This window comes from Ictidomys tridecemlineatus, chromosome 7, assembly GCF_052094955.1.
Source record: "Ictidomys tridecemlineatus isolate mIctTri1 chromosome 7, mIctTri1.hap1, whole genome shotgun sequence".
Lineage (NCBI taxonomy): Eukaryota > Metazoa > Chordata > Mammalia > Rodentia > Sciuridae > Ictidomys > Ictidomys tridecemlineatus.
The window spans coordinates 65,487,458-65,506,248 of NC_135483.1; the positions used below are offsets into that span (position 1 = coordinate 65,487,458).

At 36.1% G+C, this 18,791-nt stretch overlaps 1 long non-coding RNA gene across 17 annotated transcripts in view; it reads right to left on the bottom strand.

Moving 5' to 3' along the window:
• Nucleotides 1-18,791, bottom strand: part of LOC110597889 (uncharacterized) — a 437,292-nt gene that overhangs the window by 238,563 nt on the left and 179,938 nt on the right. For 13 of the 17 annotated variants that reach the window (XR_013423960.1, XR_013423959.1, XR_013423973.1 and 10 more), the window contains one exon: nt 5,644-5,709. The exons of the other annotated variants lie outside the window; for them this stretch is intronic. This is a non-coding gene — a long non-coding RNA (uncharacterized LOC110597889). The remainder of the gene's footprint in view (nt 1-5,643; nt 5,710-18,791) is intronic. 17 annotated transcript variants of the gene reach the window in all.

Sequence of the window (18,791 nt, forward strand, 5' to 3'; positions counted from 1 at the left end):
AAATCAAAACCACCCTAAGATACCATCTCACTCCAGTAAGATTGGCAGCCATCACGAAGTCAAACAACAATAAGTGCTGGCGAGGATGTGGGGAAAAGGGTACACTTGTACATTGTTGGTGGGACTGCAAATTGGTGCAGCCAATTTGGAAAGCAGTATGGAGATTTCTTGGAAAGCTGGGAATAGAACCACCATTTGACCCAGCTATCCCCCTTCTGGGTCTATTCCCTAAAGACCTAAAAAGAGCATGCTACAGGGACACTGCTACATCGATGTTCATAGCAGCACAATTCACAATAGGAAGACTGTGGAACCAACCTAGATGCCCTTCAATAGACGAATGGATAAAAAAAATGTGGCATTTATACACAATGGAGTATTACTCTGCATTAAGAAATGACAAAATCATAGAATTTGGAGGGAAATGGATGGCATTAGAGCAGATTATGCTCAGTGAAGCTAGCCAAGCCCTAAAAAACAAATGCCAAATGTCTTCTTTGATATAAGGAGAGTAATTAAGAACAGACTAGGGAAGAAGAGCACAAGAAGAAGACCATCATTAAACAGGGTTGAGAGGTGGGAGGGAAAGGGAGAGAGAAGGGAAATAGCATGGAAATGGAACGAGACCCTCAGGTTTATACAAAATTACATACAAGAGGAAGTGAGGGGAAAGGGAAAAATAATACAAGGGGGAGGAATGAATTGCAGTAGTGGGGGTAGAGAGAGAAGAGGGGAGGGGAGGGGAGGGGAGGGGGAAAAAAAAAAATTAGTGAACTGTGATCCAGGCTGACTGGGGAGAATGGGAGATAGGAGCATGCCAGAAAATTGTCCCAGGCAATGATAAAGATCAGATGTGTCATAAGAAAGTGTTAATAACAACAACAACAAAAAGATAAAATAAGGCCCTCCCCAGTTACTCTACAGAATGATCTATAGCATGATGTATTCGATTATCATTTTATCTCTTGGCTAGGATGTGAGTTCTTTGGAAGCAGAAATTGTGTCCTTTAATCTCTAAAACATAATGTCTGGGACAATATAATGGCATCCATAAAATATTTGTCTAATTGAGTGAAATTCAGTGTGGATATTTAGGGTGAGTACTGATGTATAATATAAGTTTTCCAGAAGAGATATAAAAGAAATGACAGTTCAGGGTGGTGACCCCCGCCTGAAATCCCAGCTACTCTGGAGGATAAGGCAGGATAATTTCAAGTTTGACACCAGCCTCAGTTATTTAGCAAGATCCTATCTCAAAATAGAAAATAAATAGGGCCAGGGATGTAGCTCAGTAGTAAAGCACCCCTGGATTCAACCTCCAGTGCCACCAAAAATAAAAATGAAAGCTGCTATGGACTGTTTGTATATCCTATTCTAAATTCATACACTGAAGTATTCTAAAAAGAAATTTTATATAAGCAGAGAATCTTCATCAATGATGAAGTTCAAAAGTCAAAATTAAAACTCACCCCAGAAAATATACCTTTTTATTATCCCAGAGTGCCTTTCTCTCACTGATCTGAGATTAAATTGGTGAAATTTAATTGATGTGAAATTCAATTGGTCAAAAATTAGTGACAACCCTAAAACTGTACTTTCAAATACAAATATTTGATTAAAGTTAAAAAAAAAAAAAAAAAAAACAGAAGTACAGGAACCCACTGTTTGGGGAGCAGTAGGGGAAAAAGCTGCCCTAAGTCTAGCTAGTGACCTGAGGCTTGGTTTAGAGAAGTTGGAGCACAGTGGGGAGGCTGGTCACAGAGGAAAGGCCAAACACCCAATCACCAGTGGAGCTGATTGTTCTCAGCTGAAGACTCTCATGAATCATGACCCAGCAATAGACATGAATGATGAGGGAGTGCACTTTTCATATTGATTTTGCTTATCAGTAAAAATCCATGCTTCTGAAAAAAAAAGAGAAACTTTATAGTTAACTAATGTCATTTTGTGGGTTGTAATATGAAGAATATTGGCTCTGAATTCTATTTCTTGTAACTACGCTATAGAATACAAATAAATCCCGAGTCCCTTGGTAATCGCAGGGTGGCCCATAGCAGAGCAGCAGCATTCAGAACCCCTGGAATTCTTGCAGCCAGACCTACTGCACCTGAATCTGCATGTTCACAAGATCTTCAGGGAATTCACATGCACATAAAATTTTGAGAAACATTGCCCCATATCCAAGTTCCTTGTTAAGGTGGGAAAGCTAGGGAGGCTTTGAATGCAAGCCTCTTAAAGTTTGAATTTTTCTACTGCATCTATATACTATCTTCAGAAGCTTGCATGAGACAACGTATTTTTACAAATTTCCTCTTGTGCATCAACTTTCCTAAGTATAGTTTAATACACAAGGGCAATGTCTAAGAAGAAATAAGAAAAAGGTCATTTATTCTAAATAAGATCTATATGTGTGTCAGAGATATACCTTTCATATATGCAATTAGAGTTTTTGAAGCTGATTTTATCTTGGAATAAAGTTTTTTTTTCTAGATGTGTGTGTTCATGTTTGACCAAGATTTTGCTCATTTCTCTACTTGTGTCTGCTCCATCTATCTTCAGCTCGTCTGTAATCTCTTCTACTTAAGCAATATTCATCAAAATAACACATCACATTTCTTTACTGTTTTTCATTATGAATTTTGTCATAACACACTATACAACTGAGTTACATCCAAACTGCTTTTCTTTCCTAGATACTGTCTCGCACTGGACAATTCACCTTTTCCTCCATATTCTGACATATTTTTTTAATATTCTTTTCTTTCCTTTGCTGCTCATCTTTGTTTCATCAAATGCTATAATTTCACTACACTGATATTTATGAAAGCTGAAATTTTATGAAGATATACACTATTGTGCTTTTTTAAAACTTTTTGTTTTATTTTTTGTTTTTGTTGTCATTATTAGAAAACAGTAGTCTTTATTTTGTACAATAATTTGCAGTTAACAAAGAGTACCTTGTACCGTACAAGATTCAACACAAACTTGTGAAATGAGTAAAAAAGGCATTTGACTTCAATATCAGCTCAGGAGCCAAGATGCAGCTTATAGTATCAGAGAAAGGGCAAATCCAGATTATCAGTCATTTAAAGAGAAGCACAACTTCTCTGGTCACAAGCTTTATAAACTCTACCCCACCGTACCAATTAAGGGAAGAGCGATGTGATTATTAATCATATTATTTTAAAAAATCTTAACCTTCATGAAAAATATTCAAATATAAAATGTTGGAAACTACACTGAGAACTCAAGATAAAACCTTTGCTTGAAATCTGGAAAATCAAAACGTCAAAGAGAACACAAACAGCAAACAATGAAAGGAATGCTAACACACACAAAAAAAACATCATCCGAGGTAACTGAGGATTTGTCCCAAGATGAAGGAACCGTGCAAATCAATAAAAATTCCATGACATTCAACAAAGTGGTACATTTTCACAAAGGGATGACTTTATAAAAACCTTGCAAAATGATGCAAAAGGATCTAAAAGTCAGCAGCTAGATAAAAGCACCAGAAAAAAAGAAAGGAGCTCAAACATTCTGAACTGAGAGCTCAATTTATGCCCTTCAAAACAACCCCTAACAACTGCAAAGTGTCAGTACTGCGGACTAAAATCAATCCGTAGATACTCCTTGACTAAGTCATGTTCTGATCGTGGCCAACATTTGGAGGGAAGAAGGGAAAGAAAGTAAGAAAAAGAAAGAAAGAAGAGAACAACGGGAGAAGAAAACAATTAGGAAATTAAATGGCACCAAACCAACTTGCCTTGAAAATGAATGAGGTGAAAGGACATCAAAAAGCAAGGATTTATGTGAGGAAATGACCGTGGGAACACTAAAGAGTTTTCGTAATAACACCAAAACCAGAAATCACTCTTGGCAAGAGAATGTCTAAACAACTCTATTTTCAGTCTCCTGGTGTCCTGTTGAGACCACTTAAAGAGTACATCACAATAAATGCCCTCAGCGGTTGGCTGGCCCTTAGCCTTGTGGGAGTCAATCACAGGTACTCTGTAGGACCCCCCCACCCCACAATCAAGGTAATTTCAGGCTGTGTGTCTTTACGGTAACCATTATGATATGCCACTGGCATGTTGGAACACTCTGGATCTGTTCACAACATGCACAGTTGTCTAAGAGCTAGTACTTAACGTTTAGTTCAAACAAACCTTGGGGAGATACAAAAAAGGTTTCAACATTCAACCAACACTCTAAAGCAACTTCCATGTGTGGTCTGCCATTTGTAGAAGAATTGGGTACATGACATATCAAAAAACATCTTTCTTTCAAGAAAAGCTGAATAAATAACATGGTATGATTGAACCTCCAGCAGGAAAAGAAAATGTGAACTACTGGAACCAATCAAATACATAATGAAGCTTTTCTTTTCTTTTCTCTTTTCCTTCAATTGTCTAGCTCTCTTTGGTCATCAAAGTGACCTGGAGCAATAACCATGATAGTAAGTCATGTCAGTAAAAATGTCCATAGTAGAGTTCCTTGAGAAAATCTGCAAACTTGATAATGAGAAATTATTCTGTCTGAAAGCAAAGGTTTGATCAAATTATAAAAATAAGTAAAATTTTAACTTTATAAGAATTTGAGTAAGAATAAACTCATATATTATTATGAAGATATTAGAAGATGAGGCTTTAACCAGTTGAAGTTTGAATTATAATTTTATCCTCAGATTCTCAAAAGTTATATGAGCCCTATTTCTCTTATCTCTGAGAATTGTTCATATTTCTACCTAAAAAGCTCTCCTTATAAATTTAATGAATTGGCTATGCTTACCAATTCATTATAAAATTTAGCTTTCAGTTTATCCTTCAACAGTCAGCACTTCTACTAAAGATGACGTGTTTGGAGTAGTTTTGTTGTTTTTTACATGTAAGCATGGGGCAGTTCACAATTCCAGGTTTGATTACAAACACAGAGTGAATTGTGGTTCTCAACACTGCTGTTTCCTAGGATCACTTGGGAGCTTGAAAATGCATTATAACTGTGTTCCATTCCAAAGATTCTGATTATAATTGGTCTACAAGAAAACCCAAGAATCAATAATTATTCAGTTTCTTCAAATGATAATAGAATACAACTATGATTTAGAAATGCTAGTTAAGAAAAGCAAGAACTATTGGTCCCTTTTCCCTCTATCATCATAATTAACCTAATAGAAGTATTTCAGTATATATTGCACAATCCTTAAAAACCAGACAACTAAAAAAAAAGCATACCATTGTAAAAATACAATTATTTATGTATTATTTTAAATGGCAATATGTAAAACGACTCTTGGTAGATTCAGAATCACCTACTGTAGACCTCATATGTAGAGACATCAGTCCTAGATACATATAAGCAAACCTGCAAAACAGATGAACCTAGTCTTCAGTTGTTTATTTTTCCTTTTCTTTTCACTCCATTCGCATAGCTTGCCAACTTTTATTACTACAAGCTCACGACAAAAGGCTTCTCCAGGGAGCTAAGGCCAAGGAAAGACACTTCCCACAGAAAAACACAAAAAAATCCATCTTTGGAGTCAAATTAATATTGTTTTAATGCACCACTGACAACATAATAATAATGCACACAGATAGAAAAATAACTAACAAAAACATATTACTAGATGATAGGAGGTCTTACTTCTTAGGGTGGATGTACATCTCTCTTGGGTACCACATCCATAAACATCCTTAAAGATCATCTTGGCTAAAAAAGAAAAAAAAATCTTTAGTTTTTTTAAAGTAAGGCAATAAAATGTGGTATTTGAAATTCGGCTGTCACTTTGTAACCCTGAGAAAGATACTTAACTTTTTGAAACCTAAACTATGTTTATGAGGGGAAAATATTGAAATATGAATACTAGAATAAGGCATATTAATAGAGGTGGCACATGGAAAGCTTCAATAATCATTAGCTGTTATGGTAAAACATGCTACTTAAGGATTCACCTTTTTCTTAAGAAAATAAATTCTTTCATCTTAAGATAATGTTTCACATTATTTTATGTGTGTCAGTTTACCCAAAGCACTGTAACCAGGTAACTTCATATTATAGTTGGAAAAGAATATCATTGGAGATTCAATAGGAATTTTCTTGAACTATAATGGGTTTATTCTATATAGCACTTGGAAGTCAAGATAGAACATGGAGTGGAGTTTTAGGATAATATTTGTCCAAGAACTTCCTCATCTGAATCATTCAGAAAACTCTTCAGAGAACAAATTCCTGTGCTGCTCCAGAAATCAGTCCTGGACAAGTCTCACTAGGACCGCAAGTTGTGTTAGTTTCTATGCACAGAAATCTTTGAGAATTGATGGTCTCAGAAAATACTTTATACAAGGTACTGAAGACTTCCTTGCACTCAGGACTGTCTTGGACAAAGTGAGTTACATAGCAAGGTAAGTAGTTCTCTGTCTCTAGAGGGGTCTAAGTAAGAGCAGAAATGTCACTTAGTTCAAAAGCTGGGGAATAAGTTTCAACACAGGAAGTCACTGAATCAGTGGGACCAAGATTAAGGTTTTTCTACCCCAGAGATTCATTTCCAGAAAACTTTTGTAAAGCACCAACCATGCGTACTTACTTCAAAACTACTTAAAATGATTCATTCAACCAGTGTACAAGAGAAGCATTATCTGGGAAAAATAAGATTGACAGAAGTCACATCTTGTCCAAGATGGGATACAACTTCTTGTTCCTAATTCAATGTACTTTTTATCACTCCATACTACTTGCTCTGGGGATGTCATATAACTGGCAACATAAAAGGGCTCCCTGCCCTTGAACTTTCCTATTTATCTTAATGATTCCTATACATTGAGTTTCAGAGACCTTTGTTATTCTGCATTTCTTGGAGATTGCATCTTTGCTGCCTCTCCTTTGTACCATTTCTAATCCCTCATAATCTCATATTTCCTTCACTTTTGCCTTCCCAATTTTATGACTTCTGATCAAGTTCTATTAACTATTATTGCATGGGCCTCACCAATCCATTTTATTTCTAGTCACCAAATGAGACTTCACAATGAAAAATCTAGACCATGTTACTTCTTTGATTAAATATATTCAATATTCTCTTACTTCTTACAAAAAAAAAAAACTAGCCTGATTTTTTTTAAGCTAAATGAACATAGAAGAATTTCATGTGAGGGCTCCCATCTGTCTTCCAGTCTTCTCTCTCACTCAACTCTCTTTCTCCTACCACAATTTTTGCACTCAATAGAAGAACAGTTCTCCCTGAACACAGCTATAGTTTCCTGGCATCTTTTTTATTCCTTAGGTTCATATTCATCTGTCTAACTGCACCTTCCAGGAAGTCTGCAGCTGGGAAACACAATGTCCTGCATACTTGGGAGCAGAAGCAGGGCAGGGTAGAGGAATAGGTAACATAAAGCAACAGGCAACATTTTGAGAAGTCACCAAAAGCTTAAAGGGAATATTGACAATCTGAATGGGTTGAGCTTCTGCTTCAGCTCAACTCTTCCTGGAGACTAAATGGGATTGTAGCAATTTGGACAGAAGAGAGTGAATGCCTAAGTGAGGGTAGCTGGCAAAACCTGGAGAAATCTCCCAGATCAGGTCATAAACTCCTTTGATCTTAACCTTGGTGATAAGAAAGATATCATTTCTAAGGCCTTGGGCTATGGTATGAATATCTGTGGCTCTCAAAAATTCCTCTGTTCAAGTCCTAACCCCCAAAATGATATTAGGAGATGAGACTTTGGGAGGTGATTAGATCAGAAGGTCAGAGCCCTAGGGAATGGGATTAGTGTCCTTTAAAGGAGGCCAACAGAAGTCTCCTGCCCCTTCTGCCATGGGAGGACATGGTGAGAAGACAACTGTTTATGAACCAGGAGTCCCTCACCAGACTCTGAATCTGCTGGGACCTTAATTTTGGACTTCTCATCCCAGAACTGTGAAGAATTTCTATGGTTTATAACAGACATAAGGGACCCAGTTCCCCCTGTAACCATTTCAATTCCTTGCCATTAATGCTATTGCTATTAATTACAGATTGTAGCTTCTATTGCCACCAGGAAGCCTTCTCCAGAAGTTCCTAGGTAAACAAGTATCCTTTTTTCTGAATTTCTATAGCATGTTGATCTTATTTTTGTGTTGCATTTGATTCTTCCTATTTCTTTTTAAGCTCTTTGAGGGATTTTTCATCTTTGACTGCCAAAGCAGAATCTGGCTATTAATATCCTAAGAATCTTTCTCTCTCTCTCTCTCTCTCTCTCTCTCTCTCTCTCTCTGTGTGTGTGTGTGTGTGTGTGTGTGTGTGTGTGTTTCTCCTCTCTCCTCTTCAGCATCCTCATTCACAAATAAAAAAAAATTAAGTCAAAGGACTGGGCACTGAATGATTTGTCTATGGAAATAATCACCATGAAATCTGGCTTTTTAAATCATTCAGTCTCTTAGAAAGCTGTAATATGTCGTGATAAATGAAGCAAATGTGAAGAAACTTTTCCAAAGCATTAAGATAGTCAATCTACTAATCTGAGTACATGAAATGTTTGTAGTAACCTTAAGGTTTACAAAAGGAAAAAAAAATTCTTTTGATACTGGAGATTAAACCCAGAGGTGCTTTACCACTGAGGTACATCCTCATCCTTTTTTTATTTGTTATTTTGAGACATGATCTTTTTTTAAAATTATTTTTTAGTTGTAGTTGGACACCATACCTTTAATTTTATTTATTTTTATGTGGTGCTGAGGAGCGAACCCAGGGCCTTATCATGTGCTAGGCCCACAACCCCAGCCCCAAGACATGGTCTTTATAAGTTGCTGAGAGTCTCACTAACTTGTGGAGGCTAGCCTTGAACTTGCTATCCTCCTGACTTATCCTCCTGAATCACTAGGATTTCTCATCCCAGAACTGTGCCTGGGCACAACATTTTTTTTTTTTTAAGCAAAATCCAACAACTAAAATAATGTGATTTTTTAAAATAAATTTAAAACATGTATCGCATATTTTCATCTCCATATATTTTTAGTAAGTAAGCATCCAAACCCAAAAGCTGAAGTTTCATTTTTCCTATGAGAAATATAGTAGTCTCTCTTTCTCTCCTCAGCAGCAAAAATAGGGCTAATTTTCTTCTCTTGATTATACTCTTGGTTTAGTCACCCACCAGCTACAGACTTGCTTTTCTCTCCCACTCACCTGCTGGACGCTATTTCATGGAACAACCACAGCATCCAGTGAAGCTATTTGCACTGGTATATTCTGCTGACCTAAAGGAATGAGTCATCAGTCGGTTTCTGGAGTCATGAATCAGCAACACCTGAATGCTGGCCAGTGACTTTAGGAGTAGATAAAGTGACAGTGCCAGAAACAGGCTGAGCAAACCAAGGAGGCAGGAAGGATTGCCCTGGCCATGCTGTGGTTAACAAAAGCCATGGAAAGTACAGAAAAAGTAAAGGCAAGTAATGCTAACCTTTTGGAAGTGGATTGAACTTGATCTCTAGATTCAGCTTTCCTAAACTATAAATTTTCCAATGTGCCCTTTAAAGATTAGATCCTATTGTGAAATAATTTTAGCAGACTATAAACTACTGAGTATGCTAAAAAAATCATAATGCACAATTTTATATGTTGAAAGCTCTCAATAATTAACATTGTTGAATATTAAATCCCCTTTCCTGATAACACTTTTGATGTGTATTCTCAGGATCACACTTTGGGAAATACTCACCTAGTTTGTTCATATTGTTTTTATGGATTACAAAACGATACTAGAACTGATGAAATCAAGATCATGGGTGCATTACTCAGCCAGTATTATATAAGGGCTGAGTGTTCTAGATAAACATTGTATTGAGATCCTGATTCACTGCATTCAAAAGAGTTAGAAATCTTTAATTATGAAAATTTCATTTTTTAAGCAAAATTTTGATGTACCTGATAACATAGAAAAGGTCTGTTTTTCTCTTTCTTCCTCTAAACTATCACATAAGACAAGGATAATTGAGCTTACCTTTTTATAGTTAAAAATATATTTATATTTGAGTGTTTGTATTCTTTGGAATTTAAAATATATATTCTGGCTGTAAGCCAGGAAACATTTTGCATGAAGTTGTATGTTTAATTACACCAAAGGAGTCGTGAATATTGACAGAATAAATAAGATCTTTTATGTATTAAAATTACTGACAGTTAAACACTACAGTATTTTCCATTTTAATGCTTATTTTTCGTTTTCACATCTGGCTTTCCCCTCGTGTTATAAGGTAAAATTCTATTTTGTAAAATTCCCCTAAGATTCTCTAAAAACAAAACGAAACAGCCTGATACAGTAAGTTTCTGAAACTGATGGTACAGTTATTCATACAGTACGTTCATATATGTATAGCTAGAAAGTCATGTTCAATGTTTCTGATTTCTTGTTATGAAAGTGAATAATAAGTTCATGATCTAAAGACAAAAAGGTAACAAGAAAATGTTATTATAAACACTACAATACCTGAAAATGTTTTTGAAAATCACACAAATCAAATCAATATTCTTATTTTGTATATAAATTCACTATATATGCATCACTTCATAAGTGGTCTGTTTGATTTGAAGGCTACTAATATTTTTTAAAGAAGTGAATGCTACCAATTAACTGTAAAATATTAGTATTCTAAATATGGATGCTGATTCAAAATTAAATCTTATGGTTTTACTTATATCAAGGAATTAATTATAGATTTGCAATCATAGGGTTAATCCAGATAAGACTAACAAAAACTGTACTTTTTCATGTATGATCACATCAGTCCTATGAGTTTGAAACATTATTATTCTCATTTGATAGATGAGAAAACTAAAAGTTACAGATAAAATCACTGACTCAAAATCATGCAGTTAGCTAGGGGCAGAGATAAGAATCAATCAGGCTCTCTGAATATCTATCCTCCCTTCTTTAATTCACTAATTCATTTTAAAGATATGTAAAGCCAATTAAGTCATTTAATGAGAATTTATTCTGTATAAAATGTTCCTTGAATTATCAGATGTGGTGGGGTTCTACCTATCATACAGCTGATGGGCCATGCCAACCTGGTCAACTCCATTGACAGACTCTAAGACTTCCCTTGATGTTTAAGATTTAAATGAGATAATGCATTTAAAATGCTCACTCTTTTGCAAGGCTCCTGACTGATAAACCTCGGGGGTTGCTTTTACCAAAAATAACTATTCCAGAATTGATCATTAAGATTTGCATTCAGTTTAAAAGTTTCAATTCATAATTCTCAGTTTAATTTACACCCGTTAACATTCCTGAGCAACATACCTATATATCTTTTTTTCTTTTTTCTTTTATTAGAGCTTTATTGTTATAGATAGTGATTGGGTTCATCCTGACAAACTCATACATGCATAGAAATTGATTTCAGTTCATCATCCTCTGTATTCCTTCTAATACTCTGTCCCCTCCACTCTTCTCCTTCCTCTAGTTTTACTAGATTTCCTTTTGCTCTTCTATTTATTTATATTTGATTGATTCTTCTTATACATAAAAGTGAAATTCCCTGTGGCAAATTTATATATGCATATAACATGACTTTTTAAGAATTCATTCTTCATTGCCACCCCTTATACATCCCTCCACTCTGCCTCTTGATCTCTTTCTTCTATGTTATTTATCTTCCTTTTGTGTGTGTGTGTGTGTGTGTGTGTGTGTGTGTGTGTGTGTGTTGCTGGGAATTGAACCCAAAGCCTTGCACATGCAAGGCCAGCACTCTACCAACTGGGCTATATATCCCCAGCCCTTGGTCTTCCCTGTATCTTTATGTTACCCTATGCTATATATCTTTATTTTAGCTTTCTGTAATTATTTTGAAATTTCCAAGTGTAAACATAATTTTGTAGACTCTACAATTGACTATTTTCCATCCATTCTTTCTATTTTCCAAAGTCCTACCCATTCTTGAGAGCCAATATCAAGTCCCATCTTTCTGACTCTCTTAAATTCTCCCAATTGGAACTTATCTCTCTCATGTGGAATTCTTCTGCATCTACCTCATATTTTCCGTCATTACAATGTGGTTGTCTCCTTTATTGATTCCTGAGGCTGTACAACCCTAAAGGACAGAGACTGCATAGTATTATTCCCCCACAATACTTTATGTACTCTCTAACAAAGAGTAGATATGTAATGAAAGTTTGTTGAATTGCATACAAATTGTGTATCACTTGTATATAAATAAGGTATAAAGATGTTGTACATAATATCTTATCTTCATAAATGAATCATCATTTTCCTGTGAGAAAGTACTATATTGTGTAATTTCTTTTTGCCTGAAAGTTGCTGGCATGAAAAGAAGAAATAAATATCAACTGGATGATTTTCTGATCCGGTTTCTATTCATCTCACCCTACAAATTTTTAAAAAATAAAGGGAAATTAGAAAAATCAAGAGAGAGAGAGAGAGAGAGAGAGAGAGAGTAGTGATCTAGAATGTACACATCTGAACTTAGCTACCTGTGTGTCGAGTTCCATTCTCCCAAGAGGGGGCTGCTACCCACCAGGAATGAGCTTGTCCTTTGCCATCCTATCTTCCAATGGAAGAAGTGAAGAGGGACCCAGAAGCCCACCCACACTACCCATTCAGCATTCACAGCCTTACTATCTTGCCTGTGAAGCTCACAAAAGCTAATATTCTTTTTATATCTATACCCCCAGGAAACTGAGACTGCTAGATCCACTGCATCTTCTCTTGCTAGAAGCTCTTCACTAGCAAATCCTCCTCCCATTGCTTCTACCTCTCCTGAGATTTCTTTTATTTCTTGCTCTTTAAAGAAATTGTCTCTCTTACTACTGCAATCTTAGAGTTGAGCAGATATCTTTGTTCCTTTTAGATGCATTCCGACTATTCTTTCTTCTCCCAGATAACCAACTTTGAATCTTGTGTTACCAAACCATACAGATTATCTTGCAACTCTCCCACTTTCTTCAAAGATCTTAAATGATGAAGCCCATTCCTCTTGTCAGTACTATTTTCATCTTACTTCTTGATAGCAGAGCTATTTACTAATTCTTTCTCTTTTTCAGTAATTACAAACTTTCACAATCTCAATTCAAAGATTTGGGGGGTTTTTTGTTTGTTTTTGCATTCTGAATGCTGCTGTCTACATTCTCTGCTCATTCTCTGTAAGTCACAGATTCCAAGATCTTTCGGGCCCACTGAATCTTCCACCTCATTCATCGTACTACTTGTGCCCAACTCTTCTCTTCCCTCATAGGCTTACTTCACTTTTTATTGCACTTGAACTCTGGAGTTAATCTTTTAAATTATTCCTTTGCCTGTTTACTCCCTTCTCCTTTACATCATCTCCCAGGTTTGAGAAAGCATCAGCCCTGGTTTAAATACACTTTTCTATGCCTACATTCACACAGATGATGACGACAATGATGACAAGATTCCTGCAGACCAGTATCACTTAAAACTCATACCCAAGAGAACCAAAATAGGCCCTTATTGCACACTGTCTTTCCCAAGTCCATTCACCACAAAAAATGTTTTATACTTTATCCTCTTGAATCTTCAAGCAATTAACCCTTCCACCCTTCTTATGCTCAGCATCGCTCTTTCCTTCCTAGTTCACTAATAGAAACAATCCAGATTTTATCACTACATCTACCGTCCACTGGTGTGCTCATTTGCTGCCTTCTTTCCCATTACTTTAGATAAGCTGTCTATACCTCCAAACAACCCCTTTCACTTTGGGTTAGATCCTATTTCTCTTACTTATCCAAGAACAGTGTTCCAGAAATTCTTCCTTTTTCTCAAATGTTAATAATCATTCTCTCTCTATTGGATCATTCCTATCAGCATATAAATATGCATGTTTCTCCCTTTTCCAAAAGACACCCTCTTCACCCTGTTCTTGATTGCTTTTCTTTTATTGACCTAAATTCTCAGTATGTCTGATCTGATCCTATGTCAAGGCACTACATATAATTTATACATCTTCATAACTGATAAATTAATATAAGCAATACAGACTCCTGTAAACTCCAGATAGTTATGCCCAAATGGCTGTGTATTTCCTCTTATTAGCATCCCAAAGTAAACATGGTAGGCCCTCCATTCCCAAACCAGGCATTCCCACAATCTTTTCTGTATTGGTTGATGGCTGTGTTAGTCAGGTTTGCAGTGCTACAATGAAATATTTGACAAAGGCTACATATGAGGAGGAAAAGTTATTTAGCCCACAGTTTGGGAGGTTCAAAGTCTAAATGGCAAAAATTTTATGGAAAAGGCTGTCCCTTGTCTGCATCACCTCCTGGTGCAGAGGGCAATGATAAGAAAGCACACAAGAACAGAAAGGAGGGCAGGGACTAGGTGTTCTCCTTTTATAAAGCTCCTATCATGAAGATTATGAAGAAGTTGAATGAGAACTACCTTCCAAGGGTATGACCTCACACTAGGGCATATTTCTTAACAATTTCATAGTACTTCCCAATACCACCACCCTGGGGACTAGGCCCCCAATATCAATGGACCCTCCATGGATCTCAAACCACATTAGACCATTGCAATGGCAACCCAATATTGATAGTTGCTAAGGCCAGACTCCTTGGAGTTACCTTTGATTTTCTGTTTTCTCCTATGTTCCACATCCAGTCCCATTAGCAAATCCCATATTTTGAAAATGCAAAATATATCAACTTCATACCTGCTTATAGCTACACTGCTACCATACACGTCTGTGCTATCATCTATTGTCACCTTGATTATTCCAATAGCTTGTGTATTGGACTTTTTGTTTCCATCACATTCCACAGTCACTTTTCAACACAGTGGCAAAATAGTCCCACTGGAACATGAGTTAAACTGTGTCTCTCCTCTGTTCAACACCCTCAAACAACTCACTGTCTCACTAAAAGTTAAAGTCACACCCCTTCCAACAGTCTACGAAGCCCAGATGGTCTTTTTCACCTGTCCCTCTCACTCCCCTGATCCTTTGACCTGATCACCTACAATCCGCCATGTGCATCAGTTCTCCTTATCTCCTGTCTTCTGTCAGACTTCCCTTACTCAGCTTCATAGGTCATTTTCTGTCTGGAACTCACATTACACACATCACCCTGGCCTATTCCTTCACCTTTCTCAATTCTTTATCTAAACATCATGATGTAAGTCAGACCTTCTTCGATGATTTGAATATGGTTTGTTCCCTCTGAAAGTGAAGTTGAAATTTGACTGCCAGACATTAAGGGCTGATTAGGTCATAAAGAATGACTGATGACTTTTTCTTGAGAATGGATTTGTTCTCCAGGGAGAATTTGGTGCAGAGTGAGCCCCTCCTATGTGTGCTTTGCTTTTTCTAGTCTTGCCCACTTTCTCTTCCAATTTTAACCATAATTAAGACCCTCACCCCCCACCAGCACCATGCTCTTAGACATCTTGCCTCCAGAAATGTGAGCTAAATAAACTTTCCTTATAAAGTACCAAGTCTCAGTTATTCTGTTGTAGCAACAGAAAGTGAATTAAGACACCTTCTTTGGTGATCCTCTTTGATGTTGCAACCTACTCCAGAGCACATTTTCCCTGTTCCTGCCACTTAGTTCTCTATGTTGTTACTTTCCAACAACATATTCTACCATTGATTTTACATGGTTGATCTGTGCCCTTCAAGAGGGCAGACTTTGTGTTTGTTTTATTCAATACCTTGCAAGTAGCAGACACCTAACATGTTTTTGCTGACTTAAGAAAAATTAGTTTTACTAAAACCTTAGTAAAATGGGTGCTTTGACAAATTTTAAACATGGTTAACAGTGAAATTCATGTTGAATAATGTCTAGAATATCTTACACAAGGGGAGGTGGTGTTACAATTTTATTTATTAAAAATGTAGAGCCAATAGGACTGAATTGAGTGTAAGTCCATCTTGGGTTTCACCCTTAGTTCTGCCAGAAGCAGCTCTGTGGCTTCTGACTTCAGTTTCATCTTTTGAACTATGGAGCAATAAAACTGAATTTCAGAGGGCAGTTGTGATAATAAAATGAGACAGCAAATTTATTCATACTTTTATTCAAATACAACAGGCATTATTCGAGGTATTGATATGAAAGCATTTTGTGAAGGTAGAAAGCCCAATATAAACATAAGAAAATATTTTCAATAGAAAACAAAAAGTTTTCTGTTGAGTGATTTTGAACAGGAACACATGCTAAAAAAAATGATGACAAAATTTGTACACATTGTCACTCTAAGCTATTAAAGTTGGAATTCAAAGCCCTTATTAATAAAATCCTATATAGCATTTGATAGTATTCTGGAAAACTGAAAACCCAAAACTATGTACCAGTGAACTAGAGGTGGTTTACCCACCAAAATAAAGTTTTAGTAAATTGTCGAATTTTTTTCTTAATTAAATAAGCTTCAAACTGAATTTAAAAGCCTCTATATTATTGATTCAAAACACAACACAAAAATAAGTTCATGGCAATCTTGAACTGAAATAAGTGATTTTCACATAGATCTACTATATTACGAATGTGTCAGTCACTCATTAGATCACACGTATGGGAAGAAAGAGGAACACATACATTCCAGCCCATCAGATGTGAACATGCTACATTACTTTCAGACATCAGACTATTAAAAGAAAGGCTGTGACTGGGATCAGAAGAGACCATCTCAAGCCCATTCCCCACTCTTTTCTTGTTTAGGTGTAAGAATGGATCTTTAAATGATCTTTTGAGTTTTTCTGAAAATTTGCTCAAGTGAACACATTTTTCTTTACCAGCTCCCATTATTGTTATAAGAAATAATTTTAATTAGAAGATTTCAACAGCTCCTTAAGTGACCATGTTAAAATTGGCCTTGCTGATCCTGTTTTAATTTACAAAAGTATTTAATACACTAGGAACAAATGTCCACACAATTCATTATTATTTACACAGGGAAATGGAAAAAAAATGTGTGTTTCACCAATGTATTAAGTTCTATAATAGAATACAAAACAAAACAAAACAAAACAAAACCCAACCCTCTGTGAAATTCACACCTGAATTCAAATGAAGATGTTCACAATGTTTTCTATTTATGTAGTACTCAGACACTGGATTCACTGGGGTGAGGGGTGTTTTTACATACTACATTACATGGGGCTATCAAATCTTTAAAAATTCACTTGTGAAATGACTTGTTTGTTATTTCTTTAAACAGGAAAACAAGTCCAGAAATAGTGATCATCCACAAATACTCTTTTCTAAAAATGGTCAGTTAACAGCTAACAAAATATTTATTAAAAGACCCAGCTATAAAACAGAGATTCAAAGTGCTTTATTATGTAAGTAGAGAAAAAATACAGTTTTGTGTTATGAGGATTTATAAAGGGAGGTTTATATTTTTTTTAAGTCCCCTCTTCAAATAAGGTATACAATGAGGCAACAAGAGCTGTCACTGCTATTGGTTTGAATGTTTGTGTCTTCTCCAAAAGTCATATTGAAATTTAATCCCTAATGTGATGTATTAAGAGGAGGGCTAGAGGCAGTAAGTAGGGCCTAGGGCTCCACCATCATGGATTAATCTTTACAAAATGGTTTGAAGGGATGAGTATTTCCATCCCTCTGCCTTGTGGAGACACAGCATTTCATTTACTTTCTTGGAAGCAGAATCTGGGTCCTTACTCAAAATGGAACCTGACGCTGCCTTTATTTTTAATTTCTCAGCCTCATAACTGTGAGAAATATTTTTTATTTATAAATTATCCAATCTCTGGTATTTTGTTTTAGTAGCACAAATGGAAGAAGACAGTCATGGTCCCTAGACTTTGGGTGGCTAATAGCATTGAGTGTGGGGCTACATTAATCTGTAGGTGTTTATTACAAAGTAATTGAGTGAACTTGTATGGCCTCATCTTGGAGGAAAATTGCTTAAATTTTAATCATGAAGTATCATTCTCTGAAAAGGGTGGATCTCTTGCTCCTCCCTCCATTTTGGTCACTGTATTGAAAAATAAACAAATATGCAAAAGTACTTTGACCAAACAGGCACCCTTCTGGCTACTCAACAGAAATGTAAGCTCATAGTTTGTGGGGTAAAGCGAGCAGAATGAATTCAGGAACCAGCTTCACTGGTGACCTGGAAAAGACAGAGGAAGTGATTTTTTCTTGAAGCTTGTTAACTCTAATGACTGAACCATGAGCAATGTTAAACTATCAGCTAAATTGGAACAAAAATAAAACATATATATATGAATAAATACAGCAATCTAATGACAAATGATATCATTCTTTCTTCTAAGCAGGGCCTGAGCTTCTGAGATGATACATGTGCAGAAGGAGACACAGCTATTGTGAAAAGTATCTCTTATCTAAGATCACACTATAGCTTACAAAGTCTTTTGTGTCCCATGAAAAAGCATTTTTCCACATCCCTGTTTCATCAAGAACTTGAATTCATTTATTCCTCCCATGCTCTCCCTCCCAATCCCACTATGAGTCAACCTCCCTATATCGGAGAAAACATTAGGTATTTGTTTTTTGGGAATTGGCTGAATTCTAGATAGGGAAGAGGAGTGGGAGGGAAAAGGAGGGGGCAGGGGAGTAACAAGGATGGTGGAATGTGATGAACATCATTATACAAAGTACATGTATGAAGACTTGAATTGGGTGTCAACATACTTATATACAAACAGAAATACAAAAAGTGTGGTATTTATGTGTGTTAAGAATTGTAATGCAAAAAAGAATTTTAAAGTTACCTTAGGTTAGGTAGAGGGAAGTGAAAGGAGGGGAAGGCAGGGGATGTGGGGATAAGAAAAATAGTAGAATGAAACAGACATTATTACTG